Source organism: Carya illinoinensis, chromosome 1, assembly GCF_018687715.1.
Source record: "Carya illinoinensis cultivar Pawnee chromosome 1, C.illinoinensisPawnee_v1, whole genome shotgun sequence".
NCBI lineage: Eukaryota > Viridiplantae > Streptophyta > Magnoliopsida > Fagales > Juglandaceae > Carya > Carya illinoinensis.
This window is the reverse complement of record NC_056752.1, coordinates 32,876,245-32,883,933: the sequence shown is the minus strand read 5'-3', so window position 1 is coordinate 32,883,933 and position 7,689 is coordinate 32,876,245. Positions and strand designations below refer to the sequence as shown.

Here is a 7,689-nt window from a genome sequence, read left to right as displayed (position 1 = left end):
ATTACCGTTACAGAAATGAGTCAAAATTTTATCCCTCAATACGTGACTAGGTATTACGATTAGAGAAACTCATAAAGAGTACTAAATAAAAAAAATTGCGTATCAAGTTAGAAAATGTACATATTAAAAAAAATTACTACTTTTATAATACGAATTATGGTGGAAAAAATAATACTGTATTGGATAGTCAAGATCGTATAAATATTTAGTAGAAAGTGAAATTTGAAAAGAAGATAAAAAGATAAAAGAGTTAGTAGTTAAGATTGTAAATAGAAGAGAGATAAAAAAAGTAATAAAAAAATAGAAAAATATTATTTAATAGAATAGAGAGAGGGATGTGGAATGAAATGTAGGAAATTTTTAGAAGATGAATCAAATTTAGGGATAAATTTGAGGAAATGTGATTTTGAATTAAATTATAGTGAATTTTATGGGGAATCGGATGGAAATGCTCTTAGGCCCTTATGTGTCATTTTTCTAGGACCTTCGAAAACCACATTACAAATGGCACCCAAAACGGAAGGAAGAATCTAGACTTGTTCAGCGTTTGGAACTCTCTAGACATTTCACGTTACCTCCTTAGTCTCTGCCACCATTAAAGCTTAATAAACCCAACCTCTCTCGACATGATGCATCTTGAAAAACATTAAACAAGCGTTGCTCTCACACATTGATCTTCATCTAATTCATTGCAAACTCGGTTCGTAACCATGGCCATGGATGACGACTTCGAGTTCCCTACCTCCAGCGACGTGAATATGGACGAGGACATGGGCATTCCCGAGGATGATTCAGTTAATCCGATTCTCAAGGAGGGTGAAGAGAAGGAAATTGGGAAGAACGGGCTGAAGAAGAAGCTGGTCAAGGAAGGCGAAGGCTGGGAGACTCCTAGTGCATGAGATGAAGTTAAAGGTTCGTATGCTGTTTGATCGATTGCATATATGTTTATTTGAGTTTCTTTGGTTGTGGAAGGTGATTTTGTGTATGGGTTGGCATTGCATTTGCAGTTCATTACACTGGGATGCTACTTGATGGAACGCAGTTCGACTCTAGCCGTGATAGGGGCACATCGTTCAAGTTCAAGCTTGGCCAAGGTAATTAATATCCTTCTTAATTATATACAAGGATTTTTGGCTCATGTATTCTGCATTTGTACTTGTCTAGCCTAGCCTGTTTGTCGGGCTTTGATTTTGAAGTAAAGTATGAAGAAACTTTCTTGTAATTAGTTTCATGGTTCATTTAACTAGAAGCGTAGGGAAATAAACTATAGAAAAATTTGAATTGTTTTATAAATTGGTTGTTGGAGCTGTTATTTGTTTCATGGACAATGAGTTCTACCAGAGGATTTTAAGATTTAATTATTACAGATTGAAGCTTCATAATTTTTTCTTACAGTTTCAAGTGAAAAATATAAATGATTTCAATAAATTTTTTATTGATGTACCTTTCTGGGTGAATGGAATACATTAAAGTTAAAGTATCTTCTCAATTTGAAGTAAGCCTTCAAGGCATTCACATTGGAGTGTAAAATTGGATTAAGTTTAAGGTTTTAACTAGTTGATGTCATCCGAATACAAGCAGAGAGGTCAAAATGGATGTTTCCGAACTTCTTACTTGTTACATAAAGAAGCTTAGCAATGTTGATTATCCATATATATTTAAGATTGCAAAATCTTGATTTTGTTGGTTAGAAGTATTAAGGGATTTTTTATTTGTAACTTTACTGGAAATTTTTGTTTTCAATATAAGCATCCATTGTTTTGGATTAAGGGCACTTCAAAAGATGTAGTGCTTCTATTAGTCAATTACATAGGTGGGTTACAATTAAGTATTCTCTTTTAATTTTTAAGTTACACCATAACATTCTGTTGAACCCAAGGTTTCAAGTTTCATGTGATTATAAATCTACACATGGATTTTGATGATAACAAATGAATTCAAAGAATAAAGGAGTTTCAAACTCAAGTTGTTCACACAATGGAATTAAGCACATCAAAGAACCAAGTATGAGCAAGAAGGAAACAAGTTCACATTAAAGTCATAGAGTAATGTTGTAAATCTCTTAAAATTCGAAATTAGGATTAATGTTCAAAATTAATATTTTATCATAAAACATTAAAATACATTTTCCACATGTGCATGAATATTTTTGAAAATTAAATTTGAAAATTTTGAAAGATGATTGATTGTCATCTTTTGCAAGTGCATGCCTTGATTAAAGGGTTGAACTTTGAAAATATTAAAGATGATTGATTGTCATCTTTTACATGTACATGTTTTATTTGAATATTTTCAAAAGTGATTGATGCTTTTTAGACTTATACAAAAGGTAGATGATTTTGTTTGAAAAATTTGAAAAGTAAAGTGTGCTCATTTTGTCATATACAAAATGTAAAAGATTAGGTTTGAATTTTTTGAAAAGGAAAGTGTGCTCATTTTGTCATATGCCAAAAGTAAAAGATTATGTTTGATTTTTTTGAAAAAGTGAATGATGTTGTCTTTGACAATTGAAAAAGAAGAATCTTTTATTTGAATTTTTTTGAAAAAGTGAATGATATTGTCTTTGACATGTGAATCTTTTTAAATTTGAATATGAAGTCTCATATGCCTATAAATAGATCATTTGAGAGCTTCACATTCACAACATCCAGAGCATACAACATTCATTCAAAACTTTCATTCTCTCTTCTCTAAGTATTGAGCCTTAATCCTTATTCATTTTGAGAGATATAATTTGTGCTATATTATTCTTATTTCACTCATTGAGGAGTGTTTTCTGATAACCTACCCACTATCAGCTTTTGTATCAGAAAAAGGGTGTGTATAACCCTTGTGCGTGTAGAAAGTATTCTATACGGGGAATAGTTGAATCACTACTTGTAAGGTGATTGCAAGTGTAGAGGGTGTTTTACACGGATCCTTTGTAGTGGTGTTGTTCAAAGGTGTAATAGGTTTCTATCTCCACCTGAAGGAGGTTGAATAGTGAATTTGGGAATTCTCAAAGGGTAGCTTGAGGCGAGGCCGTAGGCAGTGGGGTCGAAGGGGCCGAACCTCGTTAACATACTGAGTTTGCTTCTCTCTTACCCTTACTCTTTATATTTATTGTTATTTTATATTTTATTTATATTTTATATTATATATTTGATTTATAATTGTTATTTTTTTAATACAACTCAATTCACCCCCCCTCTTGTGTTAGTCATCTGGGCAACACATTCAATAAGATTTCTTGAGCTTGGCCTTTAGTAGATAGAAGAAAGTTTGATTGTTTCTTCGTTCCATTCTCTAGGTGGAGATTCAATAAGATTTGCAATTTGAAGAATATTGGATGAAGAAAAAAAATAATGTTTTTTCATCAGTAATGTATTTTAGAATAATCGAGGACTATTTTTCATGATACAAGATTAAAGATATTTTATGTTGTACTTTTCCCATTGTATATTATACAAATGGGAAGAATTTTAGGTTTGGAAGATTTTATTACTCAATTATTCCACTCAAAAGTCACCTCAATAACTCATTGAGTGTTTCTTTGGCCTTGGCCATTCTTTCTTGTGTCTGTGCTCTGTGGTTTGCTTTCAAGGTTAAGCTCATAATTATGTTTCTTGATTGCAGGACAAGCGATTAAGGGATGGGATGAAGGCATAAAAAGCATGAAGAAGGGCGAGAAAGCCATTTTCACCATTCCTCCTGAGTTGGCTTATGGTGAGTCGGGCTCCCCCCCATCCATTCCACCCAATGCCATCCTTCAGTTCGAAGTGGAGTTGCTGTCTTGGACTAGTATTAAGGACATATGCAAAGATGGAGGAATTTTGAAGAAAATACTTACTGAAGGAGAGAAATGGGAGAATCCGAAAGACTTGGATGAAGTCTTTGGTATATCTTCAAGCATGTACTTCTCGAGTCACTGATATAACTTTAATGGGCATGTTTTATTGTTCTCTGACCATTTTTTGTTCTCTGCATTGCAGTTAAATATGAAGCTCGGCTTGAAGATGGAATTCTCATTTCAAAATCTGACGGGGTGGAGTTCAATGTTGGAAATGGTTTGCCTCCATAACTATATGTAGACAAGTGCATATTACATTGTCTTAAATAATTATTACACAACGTAAATTAGCTACTTCAGTAACTGCAATGTGTTGCCTTTTTGTTTGTAGGCTATTTCTGTCCTGCTTTGTCAAAATCTATAAAAACAATGAAGAAGGGGGAAACAGTCCTCTTGATAGTGAAGCCACAATGTGAGTTCAGATCTTGATTGCAAATGTAACTTCTATGTTCTATTTTGATAACCATATTTGCAATTATTTATCATATTTATTTTTACTTTTTGCAGATGCATTTGGGGAGTCAGGTCGACCAGCATCTGGTGACGAAGGTGCTGTGCCTTCAAATGCTACCCTCCAGATAACTATTGAGTTGATATTTTGGAAGGCTGTTTCTGACATAACCAAAGACAAGAAGGTTTTGAAAAAGATCTGGAAGGAGGGAGAGGGATATGAACGACCAAATGACGGAGCTGTTGTCCAAGGTATTATGGCATGAAGCAATAAGTAGATCTGTGGCATTTAAGTTTCTCGATTTCTTTGTGCAACTGTGCCATGTAAATCTTGTTGTTATCCTTGCCAACTTTTCAGTGAAACTAATTGGCAAGCTGGATGATGGGACTATCTTCGCAAAGAAGGGCCATGAGGAGGAGCCATTTCAATTCAAAGTAGATGAAGGTACAACAAATTTCTTTGCTTTTGTGATTATCTTCCTAGATTAAATTCTACTCTATTTTTTTTGCACATAATTTTCAAAAGGTATTTACAAATGATACTTGGATTATGATTTGTGTCCAGAATAAGTTGTTGACGAACTTGATAGAGTTGTGAAAAAAATGAAGAAAGGGGAAGTTGCTCTTGTGACTATTCAACCAGAGTATGCTTTCGAGCCATCTGAAACACAACAAGAATTGGCAATCATTCCTGCAAATGCGACTGTGGATTATGAAGTTGAGCTGCTCTCCTTTGTGAAGGTGGGTGTGAGGTGTTGCTTTGTGTGTGATACACTTCTCCTTGGATGAAGGGTATCGTCATTCAAATACTTTGGGGATACGATGTGGAGTAATAAATAAATGGAATGCAAGATAAGGAATCTTGAGAGATGAATACACAGGAGAAGATTGAAGCAGCTGGTAAGAAGAAGGAAGAAGGGAACGCATTGTTCAAGGCTACTAAATATGAAAGAGCATCAAAACAATATGAAAAGGTCTACATGAGAATTCGTCTGTGATTTGATCTAAGCTTAAGATGTACAAGTTATTATGTGCTTATGATATGAACATGCTTATATAACGGTTCTCTTTGTTGTGCAGGCTGTAAGGTTCATTGACCATGACTTTTCTTTCAGTGATGAAGAGAAGAAGCAGGCCAAGGTGCTTAAAATTACCTGCAATCTTAATAATGCAGCTTGCAAGTTGAAACTTAAAGACTACAAGCAGGCTGAGAGGCTGTGCACAAAGGTCTGTCTTTTCTTTGTACTTAGTATGATGGTTCACGTTATTCTTCTTCCATCTGGTGTATACGTGGAATTAATTAATGTCCTGATATTTGCAAGATTTGTCTTTATGTAGGTGTTAGAAATTGACAGTAGGAATGTGAAAGCTCTATACAGGAGGGCACAAGCATGTATACAACTTGTTAATTTGGATCTGGCAGAACTGGATATCAAAAAGGCTCTTGAGATAGACCCAGACAACATGTGAGATCACTAATTTCATGGATAATGTACTGTGCTTTTCTGATATATATAAGATAGGGCTAAAATAAGATGTTGTTTGAACAAATTTTTCTTCTGATCGATGCACTGAATGTTGTGTTTTGTGGATCTATTATGGTATTATGTGAAATGAGTAATGTTATACCACACAACCATCTCAATTACATCCCACTATATATGATGTGGCATATTTATTATCATTTGATGATAAAAAAAAAGCATGTAATAAATGATAATTCAATATTGGTAATTGTGTCACATCTTACTTAGTGAGATGCAAGTGTGATGGTAGTATGATGTTTAGAATTTTTCATGTGAAATTACTATTTGTATCAAAAGTTTAAGTTGATGGGAAGATGTAGATTTTGATATTTGTATTTTTTTTTTAATACCCCACTCATATGTGGGCTAGACTCTCTTCATATGTGGGATAGAATCTCTTCACTGAGTGGATCCAACATTTGGTATATTTAATTAAATGGAATAAAGTGTAGAGTATGAGTTCAAACTTAGGACTATAATATGTTAGATCATCACTTGTTCTAAAAGTTTCAACTGATGGGTAGAGGTAGACTTTAATATTTGTATTTTATTCTTATTTGTGACTTACCCAAAAAAAAATTATTGGCTGTTGTTAGGGATGTAAAACTTGAATACAAGATTTTGAAGGAGAAAGTCAGAGAATATAATAAGAAGGATGCCCGGTTTTATGGCACCATCTTTTTGAAGATGTACAAATTAGAGCAAGCAAGATCGTCAGTAAGTTCACTACTATGACCTTCATAAACATCATCTTTTATCTTATTGCAATACCATGGTTTGATTTTTTTTGGTGGTCAATCATTAATGATTGCTTTTTCTATCCTGTGTTTACACAGAAACTAGAAGCAAAGCAGGAGCCAGTGTCTACTGTCGGTTGAGAATGGCCTCCTTCCTTCCCTCCCTCCCTCCCAGCCACTCATCTATCATCTGATCTATTGTAAAACCAACAAACAGTATGAGAATTGAGGTTATTTGTTGGAGTTGGTGAAGATTTTTGGAATGTAGATCAGAGTACTGCGTAATCAAATAATAAATGTGTAAAATCTTCCTTTTGCTATATGATATTAAAACTATCATTCCTTTCGCCATATGAGCACCAGGCTATCAAAGATGACATTTTATTTTAGACTACTTTTCATTGGCCTTTAAAATTCACCTATTAAAATCACACGAGTTCACCTATTTTGTGTCCATTTTTGAGGGTCAAAGTGACAACTAGTAGTATTCTCATCTCATTTCCCATAAAATTATCTATAATATAGCTAAAAATTACATTTTTTTAAAATTTTACTCATTTTTCAAAAATTTCTTACATCTCATTTTCATTTTCTATTCTATTAAAATAATATTTATCTATTATTTCTATATTACTTTTTTCTCTCACTTCTATTTATAAATTTAACTATTTAATATTTTTTCTTATGTTTTGAACTATTATTCTAGTGAATATTTTAAACAAAAATTTAAATTATTTTTTTGAGGGTATGATAATATTTTTAAAATTAATTTTTTATATTTTTGTAATTGTTTAAATTATTTTTAAAATTATTATTTAAAGCTATAATAAGTATGAATATGAGAAAACATGCAGATAATTGAAAGAAGAATTTATTTTATTTATTAGAATAAAATATTGATAAAAGATGATTTAGGGGATGCAGTAATTTTCTATATTTGGGAAATCACTGTTCATCTTCTAAACATTTAAAACAAAAAAATAGAGATTCGGTGTAGGCGAAATTTTAACCAAAACCGTACTCGTGCTCTCTTCTCAAACAGACTGATAATAAAAATACCAAACTGACCCTCTAACTTGCTACAGGTTTACACTTCAAAACACAACTCCATTAAAACAAAAACTACATCGTTTAACAGTTATCACTA

At 32.9% G+C, this 7,689-nt stretch overlaps 1 pseudogene; it reads left to right on the top strand.

Annotated features, from left to right (window-relative positions):
• Positions 1-216: 216 nt before the first annotated feature.
• LOC122289858 lies at positions 217-6,683 on the top strand (annotated as a pseudogene).
• The last annotated feature ends 1,006 nt before the right edge of the window (positions 6,684-7,689 follow it).